The sequence below is a fragment of the Lissotriton helveticus genome, chromosome 12, assembly GCF_964261635.1.
Source record: "Lissotriton helveticus chromosome 12, aLisHel1.1, whole genome shotgun sequence".
Classification (NCBI taxonomy): Eukaryota; Metazoa; Chordata; class Amphibia; order Caudata; family Salamandridae; genus Lissotriton; species Lissotriton helveticus.
In genome coordinates this window covers 613,741,597-613,757,096 of record NC_136073.1, presented here as the reverse complement: position 1 = coordinate 613,757,096, position 15,500 = coordinate 613,741,597, and the positions used below count along the sequence as shown (strand labels likewise).

Here is a 15,500-nt window from a genome sequence, read left to right as displayed (position 1 = left end):
TTGTTAGTTGGTATCAGAAGATGAGTAGATAAATATTCTAGGGCAGATTCTTTGTAACACTATGGACATCTCATTATTTTAGCTTGGTTATCCCTAAAGATGACATTACATTCTTTGAACAGTATTACTATTCATACATTACAGCCACCACACTTTAGAATACTTAGCATCTGCCACCCTCTGCTTGAAGACAACAAGCATCTAGGAACTTCTAGGGTCCTGGTTCTACCTATCCTACATAACATGTTTGAGGCTTCAGATAATCAAGACTGACTGACTTGTGGTGTCTTCTGGATCAGAAGGAATCTCAGCTCACAACCCACATTTCCTTTTCAGATTTGTGATTTAACAGGGGTGTGTTGCCTACAGTGAAAGGACAGCCTAAAAGAACTCACTAAGTACAACGGACGGATTCTGCAAGTCTCTCTGCTTGACGGACATGTCTTGGAATCATACCCAATTCATCCATTCCCCATCTTAAAGATTGGTACATTGATAATATAGAGCAGAGTATCCTTCTCTTACAACCTACTGAATCATTTTAATGCATTTTATGCAGCCATGCCAGATTCTATTAATTGCTGTCCCCTATTGTTCAGGGAGGGGAGGGTGGTTTCCTGGGTGCGGGTCGCTACCTCCCAGGCCCCGGCGACGTTGCTGCACCGCTTTCACCTGCATAGGGTCCGCACGGCGCTGCTGGAACTGCTGGAGCCAAACCTGGAGGAACCCCCCGAACTGCCTGAACTGACGTACGTCATAAAACGCCATCATCGCGCAATTTGATATCGCGATTATACAAGATGGGGCAGTGTCACCGGGAACAGGCACCCTCGAAGGCCAGACTGGCGTGGCAACGAGACTTACAGACGGAGATCAGTGATGCAATGTGGAAGTATTGCTGCCAAAACACGAAAAAGGTGTCGCTGAATGCTAGGCACAGACTCATCCAGTTTAAATTCCTACAGAGTGTGTACTACACTCCAGAACGCTTGCACAGATACGGGCTCCGACAGACGCCCGAATGTGAACGCTGCCATGCGCCAGTGGCGGACTTCCTACATCTGGCATGGTCCTGCCCAGGTATTAATAACTTCTGGGAGGGCGTTTTTCTAGAGCTGGGTCGAATACTCGAGATTGAGTTTCCGGTAGATCCTGCGTTGGCACTGTTGGGACACACCAGAGTTCTTCCTCTGGCGACGCGTCGCTTGGCAGACATAGGGCTAATTTTGGCTAGACGAGCGGTGGCACAGTGTTGGATGCGAGGACCGCTACCAACGAAACGAAAATGGGACAGGGATATGTTGTACAGTTGTACCCAATCACAGCTATATAGTGAACTCCTTCCCCCTGTTAGTAGGCCGAAAAACTTTTGGGACCTGTATCTGACCTACGATTCCAATAGAAACACCGCGGAAGAGGATCAGGAGGAGACAGAGGTACAACGGGAAAGGGAGGAGGGCCAAGAGGATTAGATACATGGTACTGGGGCATGTGGGGGCACACGGGCGGGACACAGGGGTATACACGGAAGCTAGAAGACGTAGACATATAGGCTGCAAACACTGGGAGACACATTAGACGGGAGGTCAGGATGGGCGAGGCACTTGGGTGGGTGACTCTGAGCAGTGACCCTGAGATAGATGCCCCCAGATTCCGAGCAGGACTTTTGGCCGTGGCAGACTGGCTAAGATCTAACTGCCTACAACTGAACGCCAAAAAAACGGAAGTTATGGTGTTGGGGAAACACGCAGAGCTCTGGGGCGATCAGTGGTGGCCGCCGGAATTGGGCGTTACTCCCGTCCCTGTCTCCGAGGTAAAGAACCTAGGAGCCTGGATGGACTCTGCCCTATCCTTCTCGAGTCACACGAAGAAGGTCGCAGCAACCTGCTATGGCATTTTGCGGGGCCTTAGACCCATCCTCAAGTTTTTCGATTCTTCTACTCGGCAAATCGCGGTTCAAGCCACGGTTCTATCTCGGCTGGACTACGGCAGTGTGTTGCTGCTGGGGGTCAATCAGGCCGAAGCATCTAGACTCCAAAGGGTGCAGAACGCTGCAGCAAGGGCGATAGTTGGCCTTCCTAAATATTGCTCTGTGTCCAGCACGATCTCCGCTCTTCATTGGCTGCCGGTCAGGCAAAGAATTCAGTTTAAGTCACTATGTTTGGCCTTCAAAATTCTGAAGCTTTCCTCGCCGCCGGCTTTAGCGAATTTGCTAACTCCGTATGTACCTCTGAGGTCTCTAAGTTCGGAGGCGCTTCATTTGGCGCTTTGTCCCCGTTTTAAGCTCAGTAGGATGGGTGGTCGATCTTACCGAGTACTGGCCGCTGGCCTGTGGAATGCTCTACCGGTGCATATTCGTGCACTGAATAATCTTACTGTTTTTAGACGTATGATTAAAACTTTTCTGTTCCCTGCTCTTGTCTAGGACTCCTTCCTTTTTATTCTGTTATGTTCAGTACCTGTTCACGCGCCAGGACGCCCCTTCGCTGGGGCAGCTGTGCGCGATACAAAAATCAATAACATAACATAACATAACATAGGACAGCATAGGCGCGGGCGGAATGACAAATAGCATTGGAAAGGCAGTGTAATAATAGTGGAAGGCACGCAGGCAGTCGGGGGAGGAGGGTGGGGGGTTTAGTGGGATTGTTGCGATAGGAAGGTTGGACCTAGATCTCGTTGTTGGACACACACACTTGATGTTAATACCTACCTCTCCCTGGCGACCGCCAAATTCACACGCACCAAGGATTGAGGGGTACGGACTCGGGGCGTAGGCATACACACAACACTAATGGGGCTGTACTATTTTTGAGACTTGGTCAACTGGTCCCTAGGACGATGGTGATGTGCAAATTTTTATGAGTTTGTCTTGTTTACTGTACTGACATAGTCCTAGTTTGCTGCCGGCCCCAGGGTTGTAGGCGGAAAGCTGTGTGTGTGAATTGATGACGAATAAAAGTTTATAACCCCAAAAAAAAAAAAAAAAAAAAAAAATTGCTGTCCCCTACCCACCATCCCACACACACATGCACACACATACGCCCCTAGTCCTCTCATCTTAACTCAGGACAATAGAAAACAATTAATGCAGCAAAAGAACATCACAGATCTGTCCTTTTTCAGATCCTGCAGAAAAATTCATCCCAGCTAACCCCCTTTTCATTTTAAGGTCTGGTCAGAAAACGCTTTAGCTGTCTCATCAGCCTTATGAAATTAATTTCCATAAATAAAAAATAAACATGTAGAGGGGAATTTCACTAAGTCGCCTGCATCCCTGGGTCTGTTCAGCTATCATTTACATTCTGCGCCCACTCACCACAGCAAATTGCATGGGGTACAGCGGCAGCCCATGAAGGCAACTAACCACCTTGCACTGTGACTGACGACATTTTTCCTAATCACATGAGCAAATTTGCCTTAAAAAGTGCACTTCACTGCCAGGCTGGTGGGCCAGGACTTTAGTTTGGCAATTCTTTTTTTCTTTCCCGTTTTTATCCATTTTTAGTCATTGTGTTTGTTTAAAATAGGTCTCCAAGTCACAGTAATTAAGGGCCAATGTAGCTTTTCCTTGCACCAATAAGAATCATACTTCCATGTGATGTGTATTAAAACTAAAAAGGGGTTCTAAACCAGTTGAGGAGAGGATGTTGCCGAAAAACTAGAGCAGTTGACCTTGAAGCTGGAGAACCGGGTTCAAGTCTCGACAAGGATGCTCAACATCCTGTGATTTTGGGCAAATCAATGAATCTCCCTGTGCCTTGCAGAAGAATTAATGTGTCCATCTGTAATACAACTGGTGCTCATGTAAAGTGCTCTGATACCTTGGAGCCTAGTTCGCATTGTATAAAACTCCCTGCCCCAATCAAAAAACAATTCTAAGTCACATGCCTGATAGGGCGCACTGATACTGTTAAATTATATGCAATGGTAAATAATTTTTTATTTAAATATATTTTTGGATGCTTAAGCTTACCACATATAGGAGGCATGTTTTCATTTTTTGTGGCATATTAGTGCAACAATCTTTTTTGACTTAACAATTGAATTGAATTGAATTGAAAGAATATTTATATAGCGCCCATGCTACCCGGAGGCCTCGCAGCGCTTCAGATCCAAGAAGTGGCGATCCCAAGATGTAACAAGGCTATCGCTCGAATAGGTGGGTCTTCAAAAGTTTGCGGAAGGCAATTAAACTACGGGTGTCTCTTATTAATTGAGGGAGGGCATTCCATAGTTTGGCCGCTGAGTATGAAAAAGAGCGGCCTCCCCACCTAGCTTTTTTTATCTTCCTGGTCGTGGCTAGGATTTGGTTACTAGAACGAAGGGATCTGGAAGGTTGGTAAAGTACTACCATTGAGTGAAGGATGGTAGGACCTGTCTTCCAGATGGCCTTATGGGCTATGCATAGTGCTTTAAACTGGATCCTGGCTCCCATAGGAAGCCAGTGCAGTTGATGAAGGGCGGGCCTAGCAGATTGCCTCCTCGGGACTTGCAGGAGTAATCTTGCAGCGCTGTTCTGTACCACTTGAAGTTTTTTTATTGTGGATAATGGGGCTCCAAGGTACAGGGAGTTCCCATAATCCAGCCGGGACAGAATCAACGCCTGGATCATGGTCCTGCGTGCTTCAAATGGTAGGAGAGGAAGAACTTTCCGCAACATTCTTAACAATCCATAGCATGTTGATGCTAAGACAGTGGCTTGGTGACCTAGATTAAGTTTATCGTCAAGCCATACGCCCAAACTCTTTATATAAGGTTTAGGTGTTGGAGGTGGTCCCAGACATGGAGGCCAGATTGCACCAGCGTTACCAAGACCACAGCTAATGGCTTTGCCAATACTTGTTTATCTAGTGCAGCTTCTTGATGCCACACTGTTATTGTCAGGAAAGTGGAATTATGTGATTCCTTTTCACATCATTTATGGATCTACCGCATTTGGCACATCATCTACCACTAACAGTTCAAAAGTTAGTAAAATCGTACCCACACGTGCTTCTGCGCAGTGGAAGGCCCTTTCCAAAAGTTGACTTCTCACCTTCCTGTTGCTTATTGCAATGTTTAAACTGAAGTGCAACCTATGCCCAGACAGTGTTAACAAGTCAAATTACAAAATAATGACGTAATACAATCAGGAACTATTCTGCATTACGCAGCATAAGTTGCCTTTTCCTGCTGCAAAAATGAATCAACCCTGATGCATAATTACAGTGGCTCCGATTATTATTATTTATTTGCATTGTGCTTAGTACTCAAATTCTCGTGTGCAGACACACATACACAGGCCGAGCACACACTCACACAGGCCTGAGCACACATGTATGTACAAAGCAGTCCGCACACATTCTTTAAAACACCTTCTTGAACCGGAATAGTAGCAGAAGAGAAGTAAGCTTATATTGAATATTGCTTTTGCAGGCTAATCTTAGGAACAATAGTGCTAAAATGAGTTTATTGCAGAAAAATTACTTCCAGGGCAAATGACACTAGCCATTTCAGAAGAGCACTACCTTTACATGGATTCAAGAGCCCATTCTCATTACATGAAATTATTTTAATATATTGTGACATCCCTTTTATTTTTTGTAGTAACATAACAGGTGTATTTGTAAAGCGCACGATTACCCGAAGGTGTCCTGGCGCTGAATAACAGATGTTTATTGTTACCCAACTCAATGGTACTCATTTTATCGACATTAAATGGATGAAAGGTTGAGTGGACCCACCGGGATTTTAACCTGTGACCATGAGGTCGAACACAGGCCTCTGCAGTGGCTGCTTTAGTCCACTGAGCCACCAGACACGGCCAGTATAGACTAGCACCAGTTTTATCTGCCGGATTGCGTCTTTACTCTCACTATCTTTTACTATTCTACTGGACATACATTGTAGCACATTAGCTCTTGCCCTGCTAATTTTTCGTCTGCCAATTCTCCTTCGTCCTCCATACTCCTAAACCTTCCCCTGCCCTCTTCCCAGCGCTGGGGACCTCCACACCAACCAGCCATGGACCCTCCCGTCATCTATTGGTGCCATGCTGCCACACCTGTCCCAAAAGAGGATCACTGACATAATATCGACAAAATATCGACTTGCCAAAATATCGAGGTAAAAATATAGAATGCCAGAATATCGACAGGTAAGTACAAAAATATCGACTCCAAAATATCGATAGGAAAAAATATAGACAGTCAAAATATCGAATTTTTTAAATATCTTAAAAGTAATTTTAAAGTAATATATTAATAAATATAATTAATTTAAACATACTTAAAATACTTAAATAAACTTACAATTCATGAATAATTAATTTAACTTTAAATATAAATACTAAAAATATATATAAACATATTATTAACAAAACATATACAATATTTTTTCCGTAGGATAGCGAGAGGGTTAAATTTACCATTCAGACTCCAGAGAGTGCAACAGTAGGGAAAGCGTTGGATAGCGTAGGGATAAAGATTACTATTCCCACTCCAGAGAGCGCAACAGTAGGGAAAGCGTTGGATAGCGTAAGGTTAAAATTTACTATTCCCACTCCAGTGAGCGCAACAGTAGGGAAAGCATTGGATAGCGTAAGGGTAAAAAATACTATTCCCACTCCAGTGAGTGCAACAGTAGGGAAAGCGTTGGATAGCGTAGGGGTAAAAGTTACTATTCCAACTCCAGAGAGTGCAACAGTAGGGCAAGCGTTGGATAGTGAGAGGGTAAAAATTACTATTCCCTCTCCAGTGAGTGCAACAGTAGGGAAAGCGTTGGATAGCGTAGGGGTAAAAATTACTATTCCTACTCCAGAGAGTGTAACAGTAGGGAAAGCGTTGGATAGCGTAGGGGTAAAAATTACTATTCCCCCTCCAGTGAGTTCAGCAGTAGGGAAAGCGTTGGATAGCGTAGGGGTAAAAATTACTATTCCCACTCCAGTGAGTGCAATAGTAGGGAAAGTAAATACTTCGTATATAAATATAAATAACATAATTATTATTTTCAATTACAAAATAATTAATTTATTTTAAAATTGTATAAAATATATTAATTATTCAATTAAAATTACAAATAAAAATTAACTAATAATAAAAATTACCTACTAATACTAATTATTTACCAATTACCAATAAATTAATTTACAATATAAAAATAAATAAAAATGAGACACAAAAAATATTTAATAAATATAATTACTTACAATTAAATTACTTCTCACCCTATTCCCCTATAAACACACAACCCGCTACAGAAAATAAATTACTAAAATTAACAAATTTATCAATTAATCAATTAAGATTATTTACCAATTTTATTTTAATTAATTACCAATTAATAATTAACTAACAATTAATTCAAATTAATTAACAATAAATAAATTAACATATTTAATTAATTATAATTAAATTACTTCCCACCCTATTCCCCTCTAAACCCACAACCCGCTACAGAAAATAAATTAATAAAATTAACATATTTATCAATTAATCAATTAAAATTAATTACCAATTATATTTTAATTAATTACCAATTAATAATTAATTAACAATTAATTCTAAATAAATACCAGTCAGTCAGTCAAGAGGTCTTTATTCGATTTACATCATAAAAGACAAATACATATACATATAAAAAATAATTCGTTTTGCATATAAGATAATAAATACATTACAATTTAAAACCATGTTAAAAAAATATTAAATTCTTTAGACAATGATGGACGAAATGACCCCTTGCTACATAAGAACAATGTTACTTTAAAACTAATAATCATAAAAAACTGTACAATGGGAACTTCATTTGCCAAGGTTACGGGTTCGAATTGACCATGCCCAGCTCACAAATTTTGCTACACCAATAGCGATAGAGGGGGAGGTATCAGTTTTAAGAATTCTAAACGCTGCAACAGCAGATCTGGTGCCTAATAACCGACAAACTGGTAGAAGCCAAACTTTCCTGGGTAGCAAACACATGGGGCAGCAGAAAAAAAAGTGTTCAATGTTCTCTACTGCAGTTACACAGAAGGGGCACTTATCACTACCACCAATTGTCCAAGAGTGCGTGAGCCCCCGCACAGGTAGCGAGCCTATTCGTAATTGGTGGTACAGTTTGCGATCGTTTGGCTTGGTGATTAAGTCCCAATAAGCTTTGTATTTAGGGACATCTTTTACAACCAAAAATTCCAGTGTCATGGTCGGACCATCAACCATAACAGATCTCCTCTCAGTGATCCAGTGCCAATAAATATCCTTAAGTGCCTTTTTTGTAGGAAAGGTCGCGCAGGCTGGATCTACCCATAGTGCCTCCAGGTTTAAATTTTTCAGGAGCGTCCTGAGGTGACAGAACCAGGGTACCCTGTGAGACCCTTCAAGACCCCTCACATCATCGATGGCCTCAGCAAACAGGGATAATTCCGGTGTAGTCCACAGACGCCGCCAAAACGCCAGTGGTCTGTACCGTACCTCATCCTCAATGGATTTGACACCTAGATCTAACTGCATGGGTAAGCAGGGTGTCGATTGTGGGAGGCCACTTGCCATTCTCAGGAACCTGTTCTGAGCCACCCTCAGAGAGGATAGATCACTATACCCCCACAATTCGGCCCCATAGATAGTTGCAGGAATTACCTTGGAACCATAAATTTTAACCAACGGTGCCATGGGTTTGGTGAGAGATTTAGCGTACTCCTTCAATAAGGCTCCCCCAAGTTGCCCATGTTTCAAGGTCATAAGATCCATTTGTGGTTTCCAGCTCAAATTCTCACTTAGTGTGACACCCAAGTATGTGAAGACCTCCGTTTGATCCAAAATGGCACCGCACATTGACACCTTGGCCTTCACAGCCTTGGGGCCTCGCAGAACCATAAATTTGGTCTTATTGACATTCACCTCTAACTCATGCTCGCTGCAAAAACACTCAAAACAAGCAAGGGCGGACTGCAGTCCCTGCCTCGTTTTAGAAATAATAAGAGTGTCGTCCGCGAACATGAGGAGGGGAATTTTCCTTCCAGCAACAGTGGGCGCGTCCGTTGGGAAATTAGAGAAATACTTGGTCACCCGATTAATAAACAAAGAGAAAAGGGTCGGGGCCAACACACACCCTTGTCTAACCCCCTTAGCAACTTTAAAGCTATCAGTGACTTCCCCTGGACCACCCCATCTTACTTTGGCGTAGGTATTTGTATGCAAATTAATCAACAGCACCACCAGCTCTTTCGGCATGCCTAGATCCAGCAAAACTTCCCATAGCTTACTCCTGGGTACAAGGTCGAAGGCTGACCTGAGGTCCACGAATGCCGCAAACAACAGGCCTCCCCCAAGAAGGACCACCTTCCAATATAATAACATAAATCTAAAAACTTGCTCTAGGGTCCCCATATGTTGCCGAAAACCCGCCTGGAGAGGACTTAAAACATCATGGTCAGAAATCCAAGTCTGAATCCTACCCAAAAGAAGGCGGGCCACAATCTTTTGTAATACATCGATGAGGCTTATGGGTCGATAGTTGGCCGTTACTGAGCGGTCACCCTTCTTATGAATGGGGAGGATCTCCGCCCCAAGCCATGATTCGGGGACTTTCGCACCCCTTGCCAATGCATTCGCCAAGAGAACAATATATGGGACCCAGAGGTCCTGTTCCTGCTTAAACATGTCAGCTGGTATGCAGTCGGGACCTGGTTCTTTGCCTCCCGGAATAACCCTTAACACCGCCCTCACTTCTGTAGGCGTAAAAACCAAAGCTTCGTTGGTGGTAATGTGCATCAGATTGGCGGGGCTGGAAACATTCTCTTTGAATTGGTTCCCGTAGTACTCAACCCATTCCCTTGGCTCAACACTATTTGTGGGGGATCTATCATGTGGGCGATTGCCCCATTTAAGCTGCCGCCAGAATTTGGTCATATTATTACTCTGGCAAGCCTCCAGCAATTCCTTCCAACGGGCCTCATCCCAATTCTTCTTAGCAATGGCCTGCACAACTTTATAGGTGGCCCTGCAGCAGCGGATTAAGGTCTGGTCTCTTGACCTTAAAGCTGCGTGTAGCGCCTTTTGTGAATCCCTGCAGGCGCTGTCATACCAGGTTAGGGGCTTTGGCTTGTTCCTACTAGGGCCAGTAGATTTAATGAAAAAGGTTTTGAGATTTAAGAAAAGATCCCTATGTCGTGAAGTGATATTGTCCAGTAAGGCCGACTCCTGACTAAACCCGCTGATTTGGGTCATTGTATCCCTCAGCATGGTTCTAATCCTTAACAGAACCTCCTCATCCAGGGCTATTTTGGGCCAACTAACCCTTCTTCCATTGTTGGTTATTAAAACCTGTGGCAGGGACGCCTCTGCCACCGTGGGCACTACGAAAGCACCTTCTTTGATTGATAGAACCAAAGGATTATGGTCACTTTCAGCTCTATTTCCAACCACCATATCCAGCAAACTGGGCCACATTTCCACATTCACCAGGATATAGTCAATGCGAGAGCCGGATCTGCCATTATCAAAAGTCATTGCCCCCGTCCTATCGGACTTCAGACGCCCATTGACTGCACGCAATCCTTGATTCAAACAGAGACCCTTCAAAAATATGGCTGATTGAGACCATTTCTTGATGGGTTGTAATTCCAGACCCGGGATGCCCCACAGGGAATCCTCGTCCTCGGTGAGCATACCATCGTCCAACCCCATAGGTTCGAAACCGGTATTGAAATCCCCCAATACCACCCTGTTTGTGTTCACCGGTAGTGAGCTTAGGAATCCGTCCAACACCAAAGCAACAGGAGAGCATTTTCCCCCTTGGATACCCCGCATGTAGATGTTTACAATCACCATATTTAGTCCAGAAGACGAGATTACCCGTATGGCCAATATGTCGGGATTATCCAATGGGAACTCCTCCACCGTTACACCTGCATGTTGGCGTACCCAGATAGCTAGGCCACCCACTGGTCTGCCCCTTGCACCCTTCACAGCTGGTCTAGAGTAATTCAGAAACCCAGCACGAAAAATAGGCCCGAGGGCCCAGGTTTCCTGAAATGTCCAAATGTCAGAGTGGTCAATAAAGGTCCCCCAATCCGGCAAGTCAAGCTTTGATTCAAGTCCAGCAATGTTCCAAGAACTTATCCGTAACTTCAACAAACACAAATTGGATACCTCCTTCCCCGCTCCTGCCGGGCCAGATGTGGCATGGCATGGTGGACAAAGAGTGGGGCCGGCGTCAAAGTGAGAAAGTTGGAAACTTACAGGCAAGACTGGAGGTAATAAAACACCAGGGATGGCTTTGTCATCATTTAAACCAACGGATAACCCCTGTTCAGATCCCTCAACAATTATATTTTAATTAATTACCAATTAATAATTAATTTACAATTAATTCTAAATAAATACCAATAAATAAATTAACATATTTAATTAATTATAATTAAATTACTTCCCACCCTATTCCCCTATAAACCCACAACCCACTACAGAAAATAAATAACTAAAATTAACATATTTATCAATTAATCAATTATAATTAATTACCAATTATATTTTAATTAATTACCAATTAATAATTAATTAACAATTAATTCTAAATAAATACCAATAAATAAATTAACATATTTAATTAATTATAATTACATTACTTCCCACCCTAGTCACCTATAAACCCATAACCCGCTACAGAAAATAAATAACTAAAATTAACATATTTATCAATTAATCAATTATAATTAATTACCAATTATATTTTAATTACCAATTCATAATTAATAAACAATTAATTCTAAATAAATAACAAATAAATTAACATATTTAATTAATTATAATTAAATTACTTCCCACCCTATTCCCCTATAAACCCACAACCCGCTACAGAATTATATTACACAAAAAATAAAAAATAATATTAACTTACCTTAAATTTGATATTTTTGTAGTCTATATTATGTCTAGTCGATATTATGTCCATTCTATATTTTTTACTCGATATTGTGTCTAGTCGATATTAAAAACTCGATATTTTGACTATACCCCCAAAAGACGCTACCCTCCCACAAAGAAAGATAAAAAAAGGAAGAAAAAAGCAAATTCCTACAATAATAATCAAAGATTATGTGACCACTCATGCAATACATCTTATCTTGAGATAAGTTTGATAGAAAAACCTTTGCATCTTGTACTGACGAAAAGTAATTAAATTGACCCTGCACCAATACTTTTAGTTTAGCTTGTTGTATCTTGGAGGCTTGCCCCCCCAGGCTTTTGAATTCTTGGATCAGGCCCAGGATAGCCTTGCGGCATCTGGCAGTTAGTGCAGCCAGATCCTGGAAAACCCTCATAGGGACCGTTTCAGAAATAAGGAACGATTTTTGATGGATTGCCGTAGCCAAGACTTGTTTTCTAATACGGAAGTCTGCAAAATTAACTGATATTGTCCAAGGGTACTTGGCGTTGACAGGATACTGGGCGGGACACTATGTGCTCTCATGATGGATAAATCACTCAGGGCATTTGGCAATATGAATTTTTTAAGAAGAGAGTTCATCAACCACCAAAAGCATCTGCGGCGTCCCTCAGGGATCTTCCCTCAGCCCGACGCTGTTCAACATCTACATGGCCCGCATCGCCAGACTACACGACCTCAACATAATCTCCTATGCCGACGACACCCAGCTGATCCTTTACCTCACCAAGGACCCCCTCACCACCAAATCCAACCTGCACCAGGGGATGAAGGCCGTCGCCGACTGGATGGAGGCAAGCCGGCTCAAGCTGAACTCGGACAAGACGGAGATCCTCATCCTTGGGCCCAACCCATCGGCGTGGGACGACTCCTGGTGGCCTCCTTCCCTGGGGAACCCCCCCCCGACACCGACCAACCACGCACGCAACCTAGGGATCATCCTCGACTCCACGCTCAGCATGACCAACAAAGTCAACGCAGTCTCCTCCTCATGTTTCCACACCCTCCATATGATCCGCAAGATCTACAGATGGATCCCAACGAACACACGGAAAACAGTCACCCACGCCCTCATCAGCAGCCGACTCGACTACGGAAACGCCCTCTACGCCGGAGCCCCGGCCATACTCATTAGCAGACTCCAAAGAATCCTGAATGCCTCCGCACGCCTGGTCCTAGACGTCCCTCACAGAGACCACATCACCCCCCACTTGAGAGACCTGCATTGGCTCCCCATCGACAAAAGAACCACCTTCAAACTCATGATCCACGCACACAAAGCACTCCACAAGACCGGCCCAGCCTACCTCAACAACAGACTCTCCTTCTACGCACCCAACAGGAAACTCCGCTCCGCCGCCCTTTCCCTGGCCGCCGTCCCGCGCATCCACAGAACACCTCCGGGGGCAGATCCTTCTCCCACCGCGCCGCCAAGACCTGGAACACCCTACCCCTCCACCTACGACAGACTACAGACCACCCGGCATTCAGAAGACTGCTCAAGACCTGGCTCTTTGACCACTGACTGCAGCCCCCCCCACACCCCCCAAGCGCCTTGAGACTCTAGCGGGTAGGTAGCGCGCTTTACAAATTACTTGATTGATTGATTGAACTGGAGGCGATCTGATTCTGCCCCTGCGACTCACTTCCTTCTTGAATACCAATAAACCTCAAATTACTGCGTCTTAAATTATTTTCCAAAATCTCTGTTTTAAATTCCAACTGTTGCAGTTTCTTTAGTTCTGGGATAATGATGTCACCCATTCTACCTAGATTCTATATCTTCCTCTTTCCCTTACACCTAACGGCACACACAAGCCGTTAAACACTAACAATCCGTCACACACTCGCACAAAAGGATCACAGGATAAAGGACCCTTTTACCTCCTTACCTCCCGTGGCTTCCTTAATTGCCGCTCTCAGTGGGTCATCTGGATTTCAGGGTGCACACAATGCACATCAAAGTGTAAATGTGATTGACAGAGCAGTGTCTGAATGGTATGGACACTGCTCTGTCAAGCTCAGCGTGAAGGTGAAATTATCGACACCTTCAACTGAAATACATAATGCAACTGAGCTGCTGATGAACTTTTTCAGTTCCGCAGCGGCTCAGCACAGGGCTACAAGGGCACTTTGGCTGTCAGAATATCAGAGGCAGGCGCCACCCTGAGCAATGCATCAGACTATAGTACCGGTACTTTCCTTGGCGGGAGGGGGGGGGGAGTGCCGGTGCTTGAAGGGATTAAAATAAGAAGTGCCGGTACTCAGTACCGGTGAGAACCGGCCCATTTAAAGCACTGCCATTACTCCAACTTGGGGGGGGGGGCACCTGATTCATCACTGGTGCTCATGTACAGGATCCAATCGAGCACGCGCCATATAAATACTGAAAACAATGTGCTGTTTCGCTACCACTGTGAACCTGCTGTCGAAAATACTGCTACTCGTGTTTAATGTAATATATTTACGTATTTATTTATTTTATTTATTTATTTTATTTAATGCGATTTTATATAGCGCGAACTTTACCCGAAGGTGTCAGAGCACTTTACATAAGAACCAGTTGCAAAACATAAGGATTTAGGATTACATGTGTTACATAAACAATACACACAGAAAAAAATTGCAAATGTACAAGAAGTAAAGTCACACAAAGAAGAGACTGGTGATTATAGATATGTCTATATACATAAGGAAGGGATATGAATGGATATACTCTAAGAGTCACATAGGAATGGTAGATAGTATAAAAGTCTACTGCATATATTAGTGATTAGCGTTATCTCTATATACATAGGGAAGGGATATGAATGGATATGCTCTAAGAGTCACATAGGAATGGTAGAGAGTACAATGGTCTACTGCATATACTAGTGATTAGAGTTATCTCTATATACATAGGGAAGGGATATGAATGGATATACTCTAAGAGTCACATAGGAATGGTAGAGAGTACAATGGTCTACTGCATATACTAGTGATTAGAGTTATCTCTATATACATAGTGAAGGGATATGAATGGATATACTCTAAGAGTCACATCGTATGCTATGTCTTGGAGCAACTTGTGAGTATAGATTCAAGACGGCTTTATTAAACAAAAGCGACACGACTGGGTGACAAAGCATCTTTTTAAGGCTAATCATACTCTTTGTGTCACCAGTCTGTGTCCTCGTACTTAAGACATCCTTGGAGTTAATAACACCAACCTGCACTTACTTACACATATGCCTTTTGCTGATGTAAGATGAGGGGAAAATAAAAATAAAACTGATGCTGACCTGTTTCGCACTGAAATTTGCAGCTTGGTTGAAGCTTCTAGGGCCCCTTCTCAACACCTCAAGATGCTTTAAATTCCGGAGCTTTGCACCATCTTCGTGCACAACAGAATCTCAACGCATGCGTACTACCTACATAAGATAATGTGCGCGCGGGTTCTTCCACACAGCGCATGAGCAGAAAGACGACACTGTTCTTGTTGCCAATGTGTATTCAAGTATTGCGCATACAGTTAAAACCCGCACGCAAGCGCAGTAAAAGCATTATTGTGCTCGCAGCTCACAAAACCTCGGCTC

At 43.3% G+C, this 15,500-nt stretch overlaps 1 protein-coding gene across 6 annotated transcripts in view; it reads right to left on the bottom strand.

Moving 5' to 3' along the window:
* Nucleotides 1–15,500, bottom strand: part of LOC144798453 (uncharacterized) — a 549,513-nt gene that overhangs the window by 436,341 nt on the left and 97,672 nt on the right. The window contains exon 1 of one of the 6 annotated variants that reach the window (XM_078669337.1): nucleotides 15,207–15,333. The exons of the other annotated variants lie outside the window; for them this stretch is intronic. The gene's annotated coding sequence lies outside the window, so the exon portion shown is untranslated. Of the gene's footprint in view, nucleotides 1–15,206; nucleotides 15,334–15,500 lie in introns of those variants that run through there. 6 annotated transcript variants of the gene reach the window in all.